Source organism: Myxine glutinosa, chromosome 4 (assembly GCF_964187855.1).
Source record: "Myxine glutinosa chromosome 4, kmMyxGlut1.1, whole genome shotgun sequence".
Lineage (NCBI taxonomy): Eukaryota > Metazoa > Chordata > Myxini > Myxiniformes > Myxinidae > Myxine > Myxine glutinosa.
This window is the reverse complement of record NC_136264.1, coordinates 100,423,829-100,446,424: the sequence shown is the minus strand read 5'-3', so window position 1 is coordinate 100,446,424 and position 22,596 is coordinate 100,423,829. Positions and strand designations below refer to the sequence as shown.

At 47.8% G+C, this 22,596-nt stretch overlaps 1 protein-coding gene across 2 annotated transcripts in view; it reads right to left on the bottom strand.

The window, feature by feature from the left end:
• The window catches only part of LOC137415969 (uncharacterized), a 243,861-nt gene extending 221,568 nt beyond the window's left edge, over nt 1–22,293 (bottom strand). Inside the window, exons 1-2 of one of the 2 annotated variants that reach the window (XR_013623127.1) lie at nt 22,226–22,263; nt 15,367–15,699 (exon numbers count right to left, since the gene is read on the bottom strand). The gene's annotated coding sequence lies outside the window, so the exon portion shown is untranslated. Of the gene's footprint in view, nt 1–15,366; nt 15,700–22,225 lie in introns of those variants that run through there. The other variant, XR_013623126.1, reaches the window with a different exon arrangement.
• Between the last annotated feature and the right edge of the window lie 303 nt (nt 22,294–22,596).

Here is a 22,596-nt window from a genome sequence, read left to right as displayed (position 1 = left end):
AAAGGAAGAACAGATTTATTTGCACAATGATTCAAGAGCAGATACACAGAGCAGCTTATACAGTCTTACTTACTACCCAGGACAAACGGGCCTGTCTCACACACAGACACACTCACATGGGGCTTGCAGCTGAAGGTCAGGTTGATGGTCCGCGTCCAAGGATGGCTCCCATGCAGCTCTCTCTCCGGTCCCCAGCTCGTACCGCGAAGTAGGTGAAGGCAGCAGGCAGGAGCTCGTATTGTGCCGTCGGGACGCACTGGCTATTTACGGGGCGAACAGTAGGATGTGGGATCTGGCGGTTAATCAATCGCAGGCTATTGCCGTGTTTATTCACGTGGCTGGAATATTCGCTATCGGCTGGCTTGGCTGTAGCCGCGTACGTAATAAACGAATATTGTACCAAGCCTCGAAACGCCAACACAATCAAGGGCTTTCAATGCACTCGCCGTAAAGGTCCTCTTGCCAAAGTGCGATTCCTTCAAGTCGTTCAAGTTATCCTTCCTCTGCGAGTCCTTTGACCAGTCCTTCCCCTCTGTGAGTCCTCCAACAAGTCCTCAGAAGTCTTCGCTTGAGTCCTTGTACAAGCCCTCCGAAGTCCTTTTCCTCTGCGAGTCCTGGCAATGAGTCCTTCTAACGCGAGCCTTTTCCAACCAGTCCTCAGAAGTTCTTTCCCTCTGCGAGTCCTCCAACAAGTCCTCAGAAGTCCTCTGCGAGTCCTCGTGAGGGCTTTGTGCACGGACTTATATAGCCCTGCCCAGCGAACTCTCTGGAACTTACCAGACGTGCCTCACCACGCCCTACCACGCCATGTCACCCGAGCCCTGATTGGTTGGTGGCTCTTACCGTTGTTGCCCCCGCCGCTCCACCCTTGACCCCGCGTCCCTCCTTTTCAGGCCTACCTCGTGTTACTAGACTAGGGGCAGCCAAATGGGGCGTGGGATGGATTGCGCCTGTTGGGGGAGGGTGGAAGGTGGCTGCAAAATGAACGGGACCTCATCTCATGTCTTTACACAACGCAGATATTACTAGGGGTAATGGCCTATACTTACACATGCTATGAAATAACTAATAATACAGGTTGCCTCCGTGTTGCTCGTGGACTAACTATGGGGGGGGGCAACCCTTTAACCTTTAATGATCAATATGTACAAATCTCAAAACCGTAGCTATATATATATATATGTATATATATATATATAATATATATACACACACACAGACTTGGCATTTAATATGGAATTTTTTATTTTTTTTGACTTGGGTTTACTTTCTTAACTCAGTATATCAATCTGGTGAGTTTCTTTTACACTTTGGTGATTTATTTGTTAAAATAACCATGTCACTGATTTTCTGTCGCAGCAAGAAGTCAACAACAGGATTATATCACAGGTGGCGTGGCAAAATGTACGGACAGGTCCATTTGACGATTGGCTTCACAGTCAGGTATACAAGGGTTGTTGCGTTCTGTATTAGTGGAAAACAACTGCTGCACGTCTCCAAAAGTTATTGCCGCTTCCACTGGAGATGGTCCGTCAACTCGACAATGCTGTTTGTCATGCAGTGGTGGCTTTACGAAATTACGGCATGAAACAGCGTGCTATTGCTCAGCAGTATAGCATCACTCAAGGTCAGGTGTCAAAGATCCTGAAACGAATTGCTAAGAGAGGTGTCCCTACTCCAATACCGAGGCCAGGACGTCCCCGCAGAACCACAAGGAGGGATGATCGCCAGCTGCACCGGTTAGTCTGCAATGGCCGTACCAAATCAGCTAATCGGCTTAGGGCTGAGTGGCAGCAACTGACAAATGTGCCTGTATCCAGAAGGCTAGTCAACCAACGACTGGTTCAAGCAGGCTATCATGCCAGGCGTCCCCTGAGAAAGCCACGCCTGACCAGACAAAACCGCCAGCACCGATTGCAGTGGGCCAGAGAGCACCGTCAATGGCAGCCAGGACACTGGAATCGTGTGATCTTCAGTGACGAGTCTAGATTTCTGGTCTATCGTCAAGATGGCCGCGTCCGAGTGCGCAGACAAGTGCATGAAGCCTACAACAAAGATTGTATAGTGCCAAGATTCCAAGCTGGAGGTGGTGGGGTGACCGTTTGGGCTGCTTTTCATGCAGGGAGCAAAACTGACCTGGTTGTTCTGAATGGAAACCTGAACCAGTTCAAGTACAGGGCCATTCTGGAAGAAACATTGCTTCCATTTACTCGTGCAGCCTTTCGAGGAAACGTTGTATTCCAAGATGACAATGCACGGCCTCATCGTGCTCGCATGATCCAACACTTTCTTGCTGACCGTGGTGTAGAGCATATGGAGTGGCCTGCGATGTCCCCGGATATGAATCCGATAGAGAACTTGTGGGCAGAATTAACGTGTCAAATCGACCACTTGGACCAGCAGCCGACCTCTGTGCATGAATTGCAGCAGGCTATTGTCACTGCATGGCAAGCGATTCCTGTCCAAACCCTGGCAAATCTCGTGAACAGCATGCCTCAACGTGTACGTGCTCTCCTGAATGCTCGTGGGGGTTACACGAAGTACTGAACTGTAATTTTACTGTCCGTAATCCCAGTCGTAATTTAACTTTTGTTTTTGTTAAAAACATTTTTAGCTAATGTGCAAAATAAAGAGGTACTTCTGGAAAACGTACAGAAGTTTAACACAGTACTGTCCATGAATTGAGTTCGATATCAGTTTACATCACTTTCAAGGATCAATTTATTTGTTTTGAAATGTCAAATGAGGTTTTTGTTTCTTTTAAAGGTCACATTAACAAAATGTAGAATAATTTCAACATAATTCCAATGAACTTTTGGTTCTAAGACATCTTGAAAAGTAAGTTCACCCCCACAAAAAAAAAATTCCATATTAAATGCCAAGTCTGTGTGTGTGTGTGTGTGTGTGTGTGTGTGTGTGTGTGTGTGTGTGTGTGTGTGTGTGTGTGTGTGTGTGTGTGTATATATATTGTTACAGACGCGGCTTTAGATATTATATTGACCGAGCGGTGGTGTATTTAACCGCGTCCGAACAGTTACTCCCCGATTAGAACCCGATTCCACCCGACGTTGACCAGATCGCCCCACAGATATTCAATCGGGAAACCTCTAAAGCGACCGCAAGAGAATGAAAAAGAAGAAGAAGAAGAATACGGAGGAAGAACAGATTTATTATACACACACAGCAATGGATGGAAAAAGCAGTAACACAGCGAATCGTTAACTTACACTATTCATTTTTACTTAACCCCAAAACAACGAGCAGGACAGGACGTTCACACTTACACAGGGGATAATGCAGGCAGGTAGGGCTTGAGGTGGATTGCTTGAGAGGGAGGCAAAGTCGGGAGGCCGCAGCTCGCAATTCCTCGCGGTTTTGGCGGGAAACCCTCCGTCGTGTATCCGCTGCGGTAGACGTCACGCACTAGTTCGGCACACCTGCTCCTCTTCTTGGGGTGGAGCCGTCTCCCTCCTTTCAGCGCGTCTCTCCAAAGCTGGTTTCCTTGCCGAGTACCTCTCCTCTTTGGCTTGGAGCGTTTCGCATCTCACCGCTCCTCTTGGTGCAGCCTCTTTGCTCATCTCCCAGGGTCATCTCGTAAAGCAGTCCCTTACAGTCGCTTTTATCACCTCGGGCGAAATCAAGCCGCCGGCTCCGAGGGCACGCCTACCGGGTCCCTCACCGCGGTGTTGATTGGCTGTTAGGGCTGGTTCACTCCTTCCCTCTTATGACGAGGTGGAGACACGCCTTTCTTCCCCAACCCTACCTCGTGGCCAATGGTGGTTTGAAGAAAACCGCCCAAAATGCGGAAGGCAATTGGAAGGGAGGTTTTGGGGAAATTGGAAGGGCCTACGCTTATTTTGTTTGATACAATGCAAAGTCAATCTAGTGGGAAACACATATTTAGCCTACATGGAATAAGGAAATACACTATTTAAAAGATATATCGTGACCTGCGTGTAAGTTTCATGGAATTAACTAGGACGACGGCTGCGACCATTATTTACATTACCAGGATGTTACCATACTTTTGTAACGTTCACATTGTAACGTTTCCACATTCGTTACACTTCCTCCAAAACCGTTACACTTCTCAAATTCGTTACACACTTCTCAAAATCGTTACACTGCACCCTCCTTTCTTCAGGCCCGTACTCAGGCCTACTAAACTTTAACTTAGTGTGACACGTAGGTGTAATTCCCTCTACAATTAACCTGACCCTGAGTGTGACAATCTTAAAACACAAATAAGTATGTCCCCCTATTGCATTGCACCCTGTCTAACAGACTCAAGCCCACAGCTAACTGAATTACGGAATTATTCTCAAACTATACATTTACGGTGGGGAGCATTATTTACAATGACGTGATTTCTTATTTACAACGCAACCCAGGACCTGTGTTTTTCTTTTTTCTTTTTAGGGAACAAGAGAAAGAAATTCCTGTTGGGAGGGAGGAGACAGCACGCATTGCATCGATGCACCAGTACCAATACCACCAAAGCACCCAAAAGCACCAAAAAGCACCAAAAGCACCATCCGGTGCGCAGTCACCATGGTTCATAATAAACACAACAAAACAACTGGTGGTGGTCTTCTCTTTCTCTGCTGGGCCGATGTTCTTCCCGACGTCTTCTGGCTTCATGCGGCCTAGTTGGAAATAATAAAAAGCACAACTTGTGTCCATTTTTATTTAGGGCCTCAGGGGCCAACTAAGGGTGGTCCACCTGTTTGGCATAGGTGCCACCTTACCGAGGTCCGCAAGCAAGATTCCCTGGCCACTATGGCCGGTCTCCAACAGAGGTGCCCTGCCCCAGAACCTGGGGTCCATCAAGTGGTACTTGGCCGCAGAACAGCGGTCCATACAGTGGTACATCAACGCAATGCATGCTGGTTCTGGGAATCTCGGGTGCACAATGGCCACCTCACGCACGCTCCCATCGGCACCCAATGGCGCACAGGTCATGTGGGAGACAAAAGAAAGACAATTGAGCGAGGGGTAAGGTCACAAGGGTACACATCAATAAGGTAATGCAAGGTGAAATGCGTACGGAGGGCGAAGTGAGAAAGCTCGTCCCTACCGTACGTCACCCCCCGGTCACCTACCCTACCCTTGCCCTTGCCCTTACCCCATATGTACAAAATCTACACATTACCAATTCGTCACTACTGTCACGTCTTCCCCATATTTCCCCGATACCAAATTCGTCAACACAATCCCTCTACTTCAAAATTTGCCATCACCAATTCATCATCAATCCTCATTAGGAGGGAGAGATGGAATTACGCACAATGTCACACCCACGTCATGATGCGTCTCACAATCCAAACATTTGCATCATAAAAAATAATCAAAACATGGCATGGTGTGGAGTACCTGTCACCTCAGGTGAGTGGATGCAGATGGTGCGAGGAGATCCTTCATCCTAACTATCCTCTAAATGACTTTAACACACTTTACACTACCCGGGGTCTCTCCCTGCCAATCCATTGGCCACTTACACTATGGGTTCTAAAAACCAATTCCCATTGACCAAACTGTGGTGCCTCTCAATTTGGGGTCTCACTCCCCCGATTCATCTCCCGGTGCTCTCGCACAATTTCTGGGCTGCGACGTCTAGCTCTCCCAACAGGTCTACCCACCTGCACACCTCCACCACTGTAGTTGCCACCCGAGCTTACCTAGCTCCTCACCCTAACCTAACTAACTGGGGACAGCCCCTCTCCTGGCTCTGTCACCCCATGGTGCCCTCTGGCACTGGGCTACCCGGGTCCGTCCTCCGGATCCGCGGGCCCCATCCACAACAACTACTACCGGCTCCCAGAGCCCACCTGCGGCCTCACCTGGCCGACATCCTCACAGTGGTGGAGTGCCCAAACCAACTACACACACTAACAGGCTACACGCCCAGCCATTTCCACAACACTAATGCACCCATCCACATACCATTCTGCCACCCGCACCACAGATGCCAATATCCAACCACAATTTACCTGTACCCTCTACCTAACACTTACACTACCCGCCCCGGGTATCCGTGATGGGGGTCCACTCTTCCCCCATTCACACCTTCGCACCATCCACTCCACTCCACAATTTCCACCATTCTCACTCCACGACCATCCATTCCACTACTCCAGATATTCCACACTACCATTTATTCCACACAGCCACATACACCTGTTGTTGCACACCTGTGCCCTCACACCTGGTGCCACCTGCACCCTCCTTTCTTCCTGGACCATTTGGTCAACACAACACGCAATCACTATCACTCACTCATACACTGCTCCATCCACCTGTTCAGTTGCACACCTGTGCAATCACACCTGTTCAATTCTCACCTGTTCACTCTTCACACACACGGCATCATCTCAGCTAACTACTCCCCTCTGAAACTTGCGCTTCCCAGTCGTCCCTTTAAACTATTGCGCTCCCACGTCATTATAATCCACACTAATCTACCTGCGTCCCCACTACAGGTATCAGTCACTAACTAATCTTAACGTTACCTAATGTCATCTTCGCTAGATCCCTACAATTATCCAAGCCCTCCCTGGCTCGGTTGTCATAGCCACCCCATAAACTATTGCACATTTGCCCCCACCTTCTGTGAGGGATGACAGCGTTGCCATCCCACCACAGCGGGGCATCTCACTACCATCCCCCCAGTCCTCTGACGCTACGAGCCCCCGTCGCAAGAGGTACTGGGCCCTGCCTCGGCATCTAGAGCCGAGGCGATCCATGAGGGCGCCTGCTCGCCGGCATAAGGTCTTATCCGGTCGGCATGGACGATCCGAGGGGGGGTCCGTGGCCCCATTTTGATCTTAATGACCACGTCACAGATTTGCGACAGGACGACTCCCGGGCCTTGCCAGGGGGAGGTGAGTTTTGGGCACCTTCCCTTCCGCCTCCGGGGATTAAAGAACCAAATCTTCATCCCCGGAGCGTATTGACTCCCCTGGCTCCGGTCGTCGTACCTGCGCTTCATCTTGGCCCCCGCCAGATGGAGCTGGCGGCGGGCGAAGGCATGGACCCGCTCCATGCCTTCCTCCAGGTGACGTGCGTAACCCTCCCTCGGCGGTGTGTCCGTGGTGTCTGGCACGGGACCGCATAGCAAGTCGGCGGGAGCCCGTAACTCCCGCCCATACATAAGCAACGCTGGACTGCATGCGGTGGCCCCGTGCTGGCTAGTTCGGTAGGCCATCAACAGGTACGGGAGATGTTCGTCCCAGTCATCCTGATGGGTGGTGGTGAACAATGCCAGTTGTTGGATCAATGTTCGATTGAACCTTTCCACCATCCCGTCAGATTGTGGCCGCAAGGGCGTGGTCCTGGTTTTTCGAATTGACAGGAGTCTGCACACATCTTTTAGTAATTGGCTCTCAAAATTTCGACCCTGATCGGTGTGCAGCTCCTGTGGAATCCCGTGCCGACATACAAATCCTTCTACGTAGGCCTGTGCTACCACCCCTGCTTCTTGGTTGGGGAGGGCATAGGCCTCCGGCCACTTGGTGAAATAGTCCATTACAACGAGGATATACTTATTACCTTGGCGGGTGCGGGGCAGCGGTCCTAGAATATCCATAGTCACCCGCTCAAGGGGGGCCCCCACCTGATGTAATTGAAGGGGGGCCCTCATCCTCCGTGCTGGTCCCTTTTTGGCAGAACAGGCGTCGCATCTCCGACACCAGTCCTGTATGTCGCGCCCCATATTCACCCAATAGAACCTCCGGCGGACCCGAGAGATTGTCTTTGTCCTGCCCAAATGGCCGCCGGAGCGGGTACCATGCACCTGTTGCAATATGACGTTCTTGAATTTGTCAGGGACTATCACCAGCCAGGAAGTTCTATCAGAGGGAACCTCCACCCATTTGCGATACAAGATGTTGCCTTTCAATTCCAGGGTCTGCCACTGAGCCCAATACGCCTTTGTGTGCGCCCCGAGGGGGGTGACCTCTTCCCCCTTTGGTCTTTGCCCCAATTTGACCCATTGGAACACCGGCCCCAGAACAGGATCCTCCTGCTGGGCCGTGCTCCAAGCCAACTCTCCAAATTCCTCGTCCGCGGTTAGTGGCAAAATTGGCCCTCTCACCCGGGTTGCCCGGACGACGAGAATCGGGGTGGAATCGCCCAATTGTTCCCTCTCCTCGTGTCTCGCACAAAATTTACAGTTTTCCCCCAGACAAGGACGCCGAGAGAGTGCGTCCGCATTACCATGGGCGTTCCCGGCCCTATGGGCCACATCAAAATCGTACTGCTGCAACTTTTCCAACCACCTTGCAATTTGGCCCTCCAGTTCCTTGAACCGAAGGAGCCATTGAAAGGAGGAATGGTCAGTTCTAACCAAAAATTTCCAGGTACGGGTCAGTTCTAACCAGGTACGGGTGGAAATGGTTCATGGCAGCCAGCATGGCCAATAACTCTTTGCGAGTGACGCAATAATTTCGCTCGGGCCTACTTAAGGCCCGACTATAGTAACCAATCACTCTCTCCACGCCCTCCTGTGTCTGAGACAAAACTGCGCCCAATCCTTCCTGGCTCGCATCCGTGTCCAGGGTAAATGTCCCGTCACTAGTGGGGTAAGCTAGAAGGGGTGCGGATGTTAGACACCCCTTCAATTTTTGGAAGGCCTCGTGGCACTCCCGTGTCCAATTAAATCGCGTCCTCTTCTCCGTAAGCCGGTGGAGGGGACGGGCCAACTCTGCAAATTTCGCCACAAAGCGCCGGTAGTAGGAGCAGAGTCCCAAAAATCCCCGCACCTCCTTGATGGTACGTGGTGCGGGCCACTCCTCTACCGCTTTGATTTTGTCTGGGTCCGTTTTTACCCCCTCGCGGCCGATCACGTGACCTAGATAGGCCACCTCTCTTGTAAACAAAGTGCACTTACTCGGGTTCAGCTTCAACCCTGCCTGTCTGAGGCACCCGAACACCTGGTCCAAATTAGCTACTGCCTGGGGGAACGTTTTGGCATGTACTCGGACGTCATCCAGGTACACCAGGCATGATTGCCATGGCATGCCGCCTAGTACATGCTCCATCAATCTCTCAAAGGTGGCGGGGGCGTTACACAAACCAAACGGCATCACAGTAAACTGATACAGTCCCTTACCTGTGGAAAATGCCGTTTTCTCCTTCCCTGCCCTATCCATCTCCACCTGCCAATACCCACTCTTGAGGTCCAAAGTCGAGAACCAATTTGAGCCCGCAACGGCATCGAGGGTATCGTCAATTCTTGGCAGGGGATATGAGTCCTTGAGTGTCACGTTGTTTAGCTGGCGATAGTCCACGCAGAACCGCGTGGTCCCATCCTTCTTTTTGACCAGCACAACAGGTGACATCCAAGGACTTCCCGAGGGCTCGATCACACCTGCGTCGAGCATTTTTTCAACCTGCTCGTCAGCTTCCGCCCTCTTGCTCCAAGGGAGCCGTCGGGCGGCCTGACGAATAGGCCGGGCCTCACCGGTGTGGATCTGATGTTTCACCAGGCCCGTACGTCCAATATCCTCGGTGGACAAGGAGAAGAGGTCCAAATGGGACCCAACCAGTTTGTGTAAGGCCTCCCTCTGGGTACCTCCCAACTCTACACTACTACGATTTACCATCTCGCAAATGGGATCGGGCCAATTCCTAGAACTTATTGAAGGCTCCCCCTGGGGCCGGCTCGGCTGGACGTTCTCGCCCCTCACTGACGCGACTTCTCTAACTGGGGTGCAGCCAGCTACCTTCGTGCCCCTTACTATAGTGTGTGGTTCTGTGCTACTATTAATTACTCGGACGGCCACCACCGGCCCGTCCGTTTTTACAAGGGTACGGCCCACGATTAAACCCGGTATGGATAGCGCTGCCACCGGTTCGACCAGGCCGCAGGATTCCTGCCATGTCGGGCGAGCTGACCATCGGGCCGGCACGATGGCCTCGGCCCCCGGAGGGATGGTCACGGCCTCAGGAGCCTCCAGCTCCACCCTCTCGGCCGTGCTCATCCCCTCCAATGGTAGCTCTTCCACTCCCCATCGCAGGATCCCCCGACTCAAGTCGATTTTACAACCGCTGGCAGTCAACAAATCCAACCCTATTAAGCACGGGTCGCACACCTCCGCCACCCAAACCTCTATCTCTTCCTTTACCGATCCCAACTTGAGGGTCACAAAACCACGCCCTATGATCGGAGCCGTTGCCCCGGTAGCCAACTGCAAACTATGATTTTCCAGACGCTGGATTTTACCCCAGCCGTCTGCACTCGAATTAAGGACCACGGGGCTGATGATCGTGGCGCTGGCTCCCGTGTCCACCACGGCGTCCACCCCCACGCCGGCAATTTTGCACCGAATTGTCAAACTACCCGTCCCAATTCGGCCACAATGAATGACCTGTCGCGTCAACGAGGGCTTCTCCCCATCCCCTACTGCCGAACACCGCCCTGCATGCCCGGCACGTTCTAGTTTCCCGGGCCCTGGCGGGGGGGGTGTCTGAGGTCGGCTAGGCCGATCTATACGGGGCGGAGTTGAGGGCATCGGTTGGCGGGAAACGTCCCGGCGCGGAGCTCGACACTCCCATGCACGGTGACCCATCCGAGCACAATTATAGCACCTCACCTGGTAAGGTGCTTGCCTCCGGTATTCCAAATTCCCCCCCCTGTATGTCCGAATTGGGGTACTCTGTCGGGGACTACCGGGTGCCATCGCTGGGGCCGCCTGCCATGGTCCAGGTCCCGCCAGGCGCCGATCCACTAACCTCCGGACCATGCTTTCCAGGTCAGGGCCCCCGTCGGGGGCGGGCCCCCTTGGGGGGCCGCCCCCCATCACGGGCCCCATCTGACGCACCGCCACTGCGTGGCGCTCGCCTCCCCGGGCCAGGGGCCTCGCTGCTTCCCAACGGGCTGCAGCGTCGGCCGCCTGACTCATGGTTTGCGGGCGCCACATGGCGAGCTGTTGCCGGAGCTCCAGATCCGGAAGGGCCTGAATAAAGTGATCCAGCGCCAGGCTTTCCTGGGAACTCGCTGCCATGTCCGCGTGTGTAATCCCGACCGCGCGGCGAATATCGTGAGCAAGTTCCCCGATGGTCTCCTGGGGCTTGCGTTTTCGCTGCGCAAGTTGGGCTTTAACAAGCTTGCTTTGCTGCTCAATGCCGAACCGATTAATTAATGCCGCACGGAGAGCTGGCAGGGTGAGAGCACCCGGTGGTAAAGCCGTCAGCACCTCCGCCGCCGCACCGCGCAGTGCCCCCACCAGGTGTACTCCACCTTCGTCCGGATTCCAACCGTTGCCTTTACATACGTACTCAAACTGCGCCAGGTACGCCCTCAAATCACTCTTGCCGTCATACGGCGCGAGTGGGACCTTGTGGGCGCCCGAAGGTCGGACCCCGCGCGTCACTCCTTGCGGGATCAACGCGGGACCAACCCGTTCGGGCTCCCACAGTACGTTATTCCCGGGGGGCTCCCGCGCGTCCCCCGTCCCTCCAAACACTACCCCTCCTGGTGTCGATGCCTGGGTCGCCCCTCCGCAACCCGCTACCCACGCCATACCCCCACACCCTTGCTCACCAGCACCCCCCTCACTCCCCATAGCCAAACCTCCTTGCACACCTCCCCTGTCCATCCACTCCGGACCAGTCATACATCTTACCATTGGTCCCTCACGAACACCCGGGTCTACACCACCCCCCAAGCCGACTGAATCTCCCCTCACATCATATACATTGCCACTCACTTCCGTACTTCGTCGTCGCACCTCCTCTGCCACCTGCAAACTTTTTATTTGGTTAGTGAGCACCTCATCATGATTTGAACACAGACCTTGTACATATTCCATGACTTCCTCCTTTATCTCCCTTTTAGTTTCCCTCCGTCTCTTCTTAATTTCACTCACCCCCTCTTCCACCTCCTCTAATTTTTCCTTTACCTCCTTCATCTCCCGGTGCGCCCCCTCTATCTCTTCCTCTAACGCCACCTTAACCGTTTCGATGTGCGTCCTCACCTCTCGGTCCTTCGTCTCCATCACTTCTGTCACCTCCTCCAACTTCTTCGTCAACCCCTCATGTACCATCTGACATTCCTTTTGTGTTGCTATTAATTCGTTTTTAATGTCCTTTCGTGTCGCTTTCAAACCCCCGATGATTGCAGTGTTCTTTTCCACTTGGTCCGCTAGTTCCCTTTGTCCGACTGTCAGCTGTTCTACTCCCTTCGTCAGATCTTCTATTCCCCCTTGTAACTTAGCCGTATTATTTCTCACCTCTTTCTCCATACGCTTCTCACCTCGCTTTACCTCCTCGCGTAGCCCCGAAACCTCCTCACTTACCCCTCGTCGTATTTCCTCCATCTCTTTTGTAGATGCCACCCTCATCTGTCCCAATTCATCCCTCTGAGCATCCAGTTTGGTTTCTACCCCGATTTTCACCTCCTCTATCTGCTCTCCCATTTGTTTGATTTCCCTGGCAGATTGTTCCCCTATTTCCCGCAATTTGTCCTCCATCCTATTTTCTAACCCCATTAACCCATTTTTCACCCCCTCTAACTGATTCTCCTAGGCAGCCATTCTGTTTTCCACCCCCGTTAACCCATTCTTTACCTCTTTTATCCCGTTGTCTAACCCCTCAAAATTATTGTCTAACTTCTCACCGGTACCCCTCGCTTCGTCCCTCATTACCCCCATTTGGTTTCCCATTACCCCCATTTGCCCCATAATTCTGCTTTCCATTTCTTCGCTATTCTTGTCCATAAGGGCCTTCATTTGTATAAAAAAAAGGTTCAAATCCACCAACGGCGCTGCTACGGTCGCGGCAAAATTTGGTGCCGCTACACCCACGTGCGTGAGGACGCCACTTTGCGCGTCTGATACTTCCGCAACCACATTGCTATTTTTCTCCTCCTCCCTTTCGTCCACATACATTTCCCCGAGGTCCTGGGTCAATTCCACCCTGTCTATCTCTCCCACCGACATCCGATCGCCTTGATTGTCCATGGCGCGATCTCAAAATTCGGGTTTTGCTTTATAAAACAAAATAAATTTCGGCAGCTTGTAATTTTGAGCGCGTTAAGCGCGCTTCGGGTCCGATTTCGGGTCCGATCTCCCTCCTCGACACCAATTGTTACTCTAATAGTACAATTGGTGTTCCAAAATTTGGGCCTAACAAATTTAGTCCCAGGTCCGAATCCAACTCCTCGACACCAAATGTTACAGACGCGGCTTTAGATGTTATATTGACCGAGCGGTGGTGTATTTAACCGCGTCCGAACAGTTACTCCCCGATTAGAACCCGATTCCACCCGACGTTGACCAGATCGCCCCACAGATATTCAATCGGGAAACCTCTAAAGCGACCGAAAGAGAATGAAAAAGAAGAAGAAGAAGAATACGGAGGAAGAACAGATTTATTATACACACACAGCAATGGATGGAAAAAGCAGTAACACAGCGAATCGTTAACTTACACTATTCATTTTTACTTAACCCCAAGACAACGAGCAGGACAGGACGTTCACACTTACACAGGGGATAATGCAGGCAGGTAGGGCTTGAGGTGGATTGCTTGAGAGTGAGGCAAAGTCGGGAGGCCGCAGCTCGCAATTCCTCGCGGTTTTGGCGGGAAACCCTCCGTCGTGTATCCGCTGCGGTAGACGTCACGCGCTGGTTCGGCACACCTGCTCCTCTTCTTGGGGTGGAGCCGTCTCCCTCCTTTCAGCGCGTCTCTCCAAAGCTGGTTTCCTTGCCGAGTACCTCTCCTCTTTGGCTTGGAGCATTTCGCATCTCACCGCTCCTCTTGGTGCAGCCTCTTTGCTCATCTCCCAGGGTCATCTCGTAAAGCAGTCCCTTACAGTCGCTTTTATCACCTCGGGCGAAATCAAGCCGCCGGCTCCGAGGGCACGCCTACCGGGTCGCTCACCGCGGTGTTGATTGGCTGTTAGGGCTGGTTCACTCCTTCCCTCTTATGACGAGGTGGAGACACGCCTTTCTTCCCCAACCCTACCTCGTGGCCAATGGTGGTTTGAAGAAAACCGCCCAAAATGCGGAAGGCAATTGGAAGGGAGGTTTTGGGGAAATTGGAAGGGCCTACGCTTATTTTGTTTGATACAATGCAAAGTCAATCTAGTGGGAAACACATATTTAGCCTACATGGAATAAGGAAATACACTATTTAAAAGATATATCGTGACCTGCGTGTAAGTTTCATGGAATTAACTAGGACGACGGCTGCGACCATTATTTACATTACCAGGATGTTACCATACTTTTGTAACGTTCACATTGTAACGTTTCCACATTCGTTACACTTCCTCCAAAACCGTTACACTTCTCAAATTCGTTACACACTTCTCAAAATCGTTACAATATATATATATATATGTATATATATATATATATATGTAAATATATATATATATATGTATACATATATACAATATATATATACATCTATCTATAATTCCAGTAATCTCTGTGTGTTTGTTTGTACGTTTGTACGTTTGTCTGTGACCGCTGTTTCTCGACAACCACGGGTCCGATATACTTGAAACTTGCCAGGTATATTGCTGGGGACCCGAGGATGTGCCTTTTCAAGGTTTTAAATTAATCGGACAAGTACTTACCGAGCTATGGCGATTTAGCCGTTCGCCGTTCGCTTTGGCGTTGCGAATGGACCAAACCATTGCATGTAAATAGAGGGGGGGGTTCTGTGGTCGTTGCGAATGGACCAAACCATTCATGTAAATAGAGGGGGGGGGGGGGTTCTGTGGTCGTTACTGCCACGTGGTTTCAAAGTTTTTTTTTGCTGTTGTTGTTTGCACGCATGTTTTTTTGCACCCACGTACGGGCACGCCCTAGGATGTTTACACACACACACCCCTACACAAATTTTTTTTTTTTTTTTTTTTTGGCAAGGAACGGGCACCCACGTACGGGCACGTCCTAGCTTATATATAGTACGGGCATGCCCTAGTATATACAATATATATATATATATATATATATACATATATATATATATATATATATGAATGTCACAATTGATCACTTGGTGTTTTACATCACAATTTTTTTTTAGTGTTGTCACGAAGTCAAAATATGGTTATGCTATGTCTCAAAAACAATTTTTAGTTGTGGTATGTTTGTTTTTATTTTAGCGAGCTCTTCTGAAACCTAACCTCTGAAATATGTGGTGCCTTACTGTATACGATAGCATTATCCTGCCTGCAAAACACGAGGGGGACAGTTTATAGCAGGGCAAAGATACTAACCCAGGAACGACAGCTTAGATGTGAGTGTGCATACCTAGTCAGGTAAACAGGCAGATGTGGACAGATTTAACAGTTATAAACGAGGCACACCATAGCTGTTATCATATGTATGCTCAAACCAAAATCAAGCAATGGAAAACACAAATCACTTTTTAATGCTATCCTCCTGCACACAAATCATAATAAAGCACCAAAGCGTCGGTTTTCCTATCCCTACCTCTATGGCATCATATTCACAGAGGTATGAAGGTTCCAAGTCAAAATGCAGGAATTTTATTTGAACTCTGTAGCCATTCGGGACCTGGACATGCCATGTACGCTGCAGAAAGTTGGGGTAGACGTAGGGGTAGTTTGGTGAGCGCAATGCCCCAAACAACTCCTGCTTTGCTTTCGGAACCACTTCATCATTACTCGTTGAGAAACAGCCAAGACCAAGGAGCCATGACATCAGAAAGCAGTAAATGAAACTGTGCACAGAAACAGTTTTTATACAATTATTATATTGAGTAAGATTGGATTTACATATATTTTGTCATATCCCAGTCAATCAGGGATATATACAGTCACGTGAAAAAGTAAGTACACCCCATGTAAAGTTTTGACTTTTTCAACATATATCAACACACAGCTATTTGTTCGTCATTTCAACAATATTGATAAATAAAGGTGATATACTATAACAAATATCATGAAACATTTACATTTTGTCGTCCATTGTATAATTTAAATAAACATAAATGCAAATTTCGCATGTGGAAAAAGTAAAGTACACCCCCACATTTATCACCACTTCAAATACCTAAAATTAGAATCAGGTGCACCAGCTCAGGTGCAAATGATTAGAACATCGTTAGAGAGGATCTTGGAGGAACCTGTCTTATTTAAACCTCAGACATTTAGTTTGGTTTGCTCTTTGTTGTTGAAGTGTGTGGCGTCACCATGCCTAGATCAAAAGAGCTCTCTGAGGCCTTCAGAAAGAAGGTTATAGATGCCTACGAGTCTGGGAAGGGATTTAAAAAGATCTCCAAACAATTTGAAATCAATCATTCGACTGTCCGGAAGATCATTTACAAGTGGAGAAGATTCCAAACAACTGCCAACTTGTTCAGGCCAGGCCGCCCCAGCAAGTTCAGCCCGAGAACAGACTGCAAGATGCTGAAAGAAGTCTCTAAAAACCCCAGAATGTCATCACGGGACCTAGGGTAGCTCTTTCCACTTTTGATGTCAAAGTGCACGAGTCTACCATTAGAAAGAGGCTGCACAAATTCTATCTACATGGGAGGTGTGCCAGGAGGAAACCTTTGCTGTCCAGAAAGAACATCAGGGCAAGACTAAAGTTTGCCAATGAACACCTCGGCAAAGACCAGCACTTCTGGAACAATGTGCTCTGGACAGATGAATCAAAGGTAGAGCTATTTGGCCTCAGGACCAGAAGACATGTTTGGCGAAAACCAAAGACAGCATTTGACCACAATAACCTGATACCAACTAGAAAGCATGGTGGTGGAAATATTATGGTTTGAGGCAGCTTTGCTGCATCAGGGCCTGGGCAGCTCACCATCATAGAATCCACTATGAATTCTTCATTGTACCAGAGGGTGCTTGAGGATAATGTGAGACCATCTGTCGGAGAGTTGCAGCTCAACCGAAGGTGGACCTTGCAACATGACGATGACCCTAAACATACCAGTAAATCCACCAAGGAATTGCTGGAAAGAAAGAAATGGAGGGTTCTGGAATGGCCAAGTCAAAGCCCGGATCTAAATCCCATCGAGATGTTGTGGGGGGATTTGAAACGAGCTGTGCATGCAAGAAACCCCTCAAACATCGCACAGCTGAAAGAATTCTGCATGGAGGAGTGGGAAAAAATTTCTCCCAGTCGATGTCAGAGACTGGTAGACAGTTATAAGAAACGCCTACTTGAGGTTGTTTCTGCCAAAGGGGGCAATACCACCTATGAGAGCCAAGGGTGTACTTACTTTTTCCACATGCGAAATTTGCATTTATGTTTATTTAAATTATACAATGGACTACAAAATGTAAATGTTTCATGATATTTGTTGTATTATATCACCTTTATCTGTCAATATTGTTGAAATAAAGATCAAATAGCTGTATGTTGAAATATGTTGAAAAAGTCAAAAGTTTACATGGGGTGTACTTACTTTTTCACGTGACTGTATATCTGTGCAGTGTCTGTGTTGTGTTGTGTTGTGTTGTCTTGTCTTGTCTTGTCACTGAACTACTTTCTCAAACTTTTGTGAAATCGTACCAAACTTCTGGTATGCACATACAGTATCTCTCCCGTCTGTATGTCCTCAGGGTATTTTTTTTGAAAAAGTTTCCAATTTTTTTTGGGGGAATTTTTTCGGGAATTTTTTTTTTCAACTTAAGTCTTCAACTTCAATTGTTTATAAAATGTGATATCACGTATATTACAAATACATTTGTGCAAAATAATTGTTTGAATTATGATTGGCTTAAACCATGACAAAACGGCAACTCGGGTGCAGTCATTTATCTATATATCTACACATCTGGGCAGTGTCTGTGTTGTCACTTAACGACTCCCTCAAACTTTTGTTTCCGTGGTTGTGAAGTGTTTTTAATGACGTTGTGGTGGTTTTGAATCACGTGGTGGTGATGTATTTATAATTACGGTGGTGAGGTGTTTTGAATTAGTTGGTGATGAGGTGTCTGGAATTACGTGATGGTGAGGTGTTTTGAATTACTTGGTGGTGAGGTGTTTTTAAATGACGTGATGGTGAGGTGTTTTTAATTTTGTGGCTGTGAGGTGTTTTTATTACGTGTTTTATGGCTGTGAGTTGTTTTCAATTTTGTGGTGGTGAGGTGTTTTTAATTTTGTGGCTGTGAGGTGTTTTTATTACGTGTTTTATGGCTGTGAGGTGTTTTAAATTACTTGATGGTGAAGTGTTTTGAATTACTTGGTGGTGAGGTGTTTTGAATTACTTGGTGGTGACGTGTTTTGAATTACTTGGTGGTGAAGTGTTTTGAATTACTTGGTGGTGAAGTGTTTTTAATTACGTGGTGGTGAAGTGTTTTGAATTACTTGGTGGTGACGTGTTTTGAATTACGTGGTGGTGCGGTGTTTTGAATTACTTGGTGGTGAAGTGTTTTGAATTACTTGGTGGTGACGTGTTTTGAATTACTTGGTGGTGAAGTGTTTTGAATTACTTGGTGGTGACGTGTTTTGAATTACGTGGTGGTGCGGTGTTTTGAATTACTTGGTGGTGAAGTGTTTTGAATTACTTGGTGGTGACGTGTTTTGAATTACTTGGTGGTGAAGTGTTTTGAATTACTTGGTGGTGAAGTGTTTTGAATTACTTGGTGGTGCGGTGTTTTGAATTACTTGGTGGTGACGAGTTTTGAATTACTTGGTGGTGCGGTGTTTTGAATTACTTGGTGGTGAAGTGTTTTGAATTACTTGGTGGTGAGGTGTTTTGAATTACTTGGTGGTGACGTGTTTTGAATTACGTGGTGGTGTGGTGTTTTGAATTACGTGGTGGTGCGGTGTTTTGAATTACTTGGTGGTGAAGTGTTTTGAATTACTTGGTGGTGACGAGTTTTGAATTACTTGGTGGTGAAGTGTTTTGAATTAATTGGTGGTGAAGTGTTTTGAATTACTTGGTGGTGAAGTGTTTTGAATTACTTGGTGGTGCGGTGTTTTGAATTACTTGGTGGTGACGTGTTTTGAATTACTTGGTGGTGCGGTGTTTTGAATTACTTGGTGGTGAAGTGTTTTGAATTACTTGGTGGTGCGGTGTTTTGAATTACTTGGTGGTGACGTGTTTTGAATTACGTGGTGGTGTGGTGTTTTGAATTACTTGGTGGTGACGTGTTTTGAATTACGTGGTGGTGACGTGTTTTGAATTACTTGGTGGTGAAGTGTTTTGAATTACTTGGTGGTGTGTTGTTTTGAATTACTTGGTGGTGACGTGTTTTGAATTACTTGGTGGTGACAGGTTTTGAATTACTTGGTGGTGACGTGTTTTGAATTACTTGGTGGTGACGTGTTTTGAATTACTTGGTGGTGACGTGTTTTGAATTACTTGGTGGTGACGTGTTTTGAATTACGTGGTGGTGCGGTGTTTTGAATTACTTGGTGGTGAAGTGTTTTGAATTACTTGGTGGTGACGTGTTTTGAATTACTTGGTGGTGAAGTGTTTTGAATTACTTGGTGGTGAAGTGTTTTGAATTACTTGGTGGTGCGGTGTTTTGAATTACTTGGTGGTGACGAGTTTTGAATTACTTGGTGGTGCGGTGTTTTGAATTACTTGGTGGTGAAGTGTTTTGAATTACTTGGTGGTGAGGTGTTTTGAATTACTTGGTGGTGACGTGTTTTGAATTACGTGGTGGTGTGGTGTTTTGAATTACGTGGTGGTGCGGTGTTTTGAATTACTTGGTGGTGAAGTGTTTTGAATTACTTGGTGGTGACGAGTTTTGAATTACTTGGTGGTGAAGTGTTTTGAATTACTTGGTGGTGAAGTGTTTTGAATTACTTGGTGGTGAAGTGTTTTGAATTACTTGGTGGTGCGGTGTTTTGAATTACTTGGTGGTGACGTGTTTTGAATTACTTGGTGGTGCGGTGTTTTGAATTACTTGGTGGTGAAGTGTTTTGAATTACTTGGTGGTGCGGTGTTTTGAATTACTTGGTGGTGACGTGTTTTGAATTACGTGGTGGTGTGGTGTTTTGAATTACTTGGTGGTGACGTGTTTTGAATTACGTGGTGGTGACGTGTTTTGAATTACTTGGTGGTGAAGTGTTTTGAATTACTTGGTGGTGTGTTGTTTTGAATTACTTGGTGGTGACGTGTTTTGAATTACTTGGTGGTGACAGGTTTTGAATTACTTGGTGGTGACGTGTTTTGAATTACTTGGTGGTGACGTGTTTTGAATTACTTGGTGGTGACGTGTTTTGACTTACTTGGTGGTGACGTGTTTTGAATTACGTGGTGGTGAGGTGTAATCGTTCCAAATTTCCAGTCTGCACCTCCCCTTCCCCTATGTATGTGCTGAGGGGTTCTTTCTTGAAAAAAAAAAAAAAAATTCAACCAATACATCCACCATTCCCGCTTTCTTCAACCTAAATTTCCGATAAAAATGTAATATCACAAACACAACAAATACATTTGTGCAAAATAATTGTTTGTATTGTGATTGGTGAAAATCATGACAACACAGCAACTCAGGTACAGTCATTATCCTCGGCTAAAATAAGCCCGTTCCTCAGTAACGACAAATTACAATTAGTTCGTATACAAGCTAGGATATGTATATATGTATATGTATATGTATATGTATTTGTATATGTATATGTATATAAATATATGCTGCTCCTCTGATCCATAACTTGTGTTCTTTGCATAACCACACTTTACTGCTCATCTACACTCCCTTATTCACTTTGAGACAAAAAACCCCACTGTCCTAACAATCGTAACAAACAACTCATGTCAAAGTGGTCACGCTGGCACGCTGATGTGAATGCTCCAAGTTGGGCAGAACCGGAGCACCATGAGGCCCCAAATTTTAGGGTGTTGATACGTCAGAATCTGGGAAAGGTTTCAAGTTACCGCACGTTGACCATGAAGGCCGTTTTGAGGCCATCAAAGGCTACTATAAAGTGTCAATTGGGATGTGGGGTCATCCACTGCTGCCGCCGGCCCGCAGGCAAAAGGTAACCACCATGAGGCCAATATAACTCCATAGCTTTTGTCCGACACGGCCCGAAACTCATACCGGGAAAAGCTCATCTGGCCATGGAGCGCTGGGTACCACACTCCTAATATACATAAATTGCGACATCCAGTATACGTAAATTACATATTTACGTCACACGTCACGTCACACCACGTCACGTCACGTCACGTCACGTCACGTCACGTCACACGCACACACGCGCACACACACACACACACGCACGCGCACACACGCACGCACACACACACACACGTCACAACATGCACATGTACACACGTCACAACATACACACACGCACATGTACATGTACACACGTCACAACATACACACACACACACACACACACACACACACACACACACACACACACACACACACACACACACGCACAGACACGCATATGTCAGAACACACATATACAAACACACATATGCAGACACACACATATATGTCACAACACACATATACACAACACACACACACATGTCACAACACACACACACACACACACACACACACACACACACACACACACACACACACACACACACACACACACACACACGTCACAACACACATATGCAGACACACACATATATGTCACAACACACATATGCACAACACACATATGCACAACACACACACACACACATGTCACAACACACACACACACACACACACACACACACACACACACACACACACACACACACACACACACACACACACACACACACACACACGTCACAACACACATATACACACATATGTCACAACACACATACAAACAAACAAACACACACATCCACATCATCTAATGTATCGAGTTTTACACTAAGAATTTAAAATAAAACAACTAGTAATTAAAAAACAAAAGATCCTGACAATATTCAGTAACTTATTGAATGTCATTGCTTAACTGCTATCTGTTGCTATCTATTTATCACGGCCAGTGTAAGTAAACATGGAAGACCACGTGAGATATTTCCCGCAAGTCACTGAGATAGATAGGCCTTTATTGTAATCACTGACCGAAAGAAAGACCTCGCACCGGTAACTCTAAAAAAACATTTCAAATGTTAACAAAAAGTGCTTTGTAAAATGAAGCAAAGGAAACTGAAAATGCTGGATGACTAAATACTTTAGACAGAGGAACAAGCACAAAACAAGAAGAGGTGCAGAGGTATTTTGAATGGGAAATAAACTCCTAACCTCATCTGTACCTTAAACAAGTGACAACAGAAACTATAAGGTCTTAAATAAACAGCCCACCTCTACCGGGTTTGGTTCATCATGAAAGCACAACGAGAGATGGGAAATCAAGAGCTTCGGAATCCTCCCACTCATGTCCCTCCCTGGTCAGTTCCCCGCCCTTATTCCCTCCAGACTCATCACCCTCTCCCCTCACTTACTGCCAAAGAAACTCCTCCCTTGTTGGGAGAGCACCACAGTGAGGATGAGTGCTCCCAGCAAATATGATCCGTTCATCTATATAAACTATCCAGGTGTGCTAGTTATACAATAAGGACGACATTATGTTGTCTAATCCTTCCAAAGAGAAACTGTGGCCAAGTGGTCACGGTCCATAATATTGTTATGTTTGTGGGGTAGTGATTACTTTAGACCAGGTAGATTTGTATCGG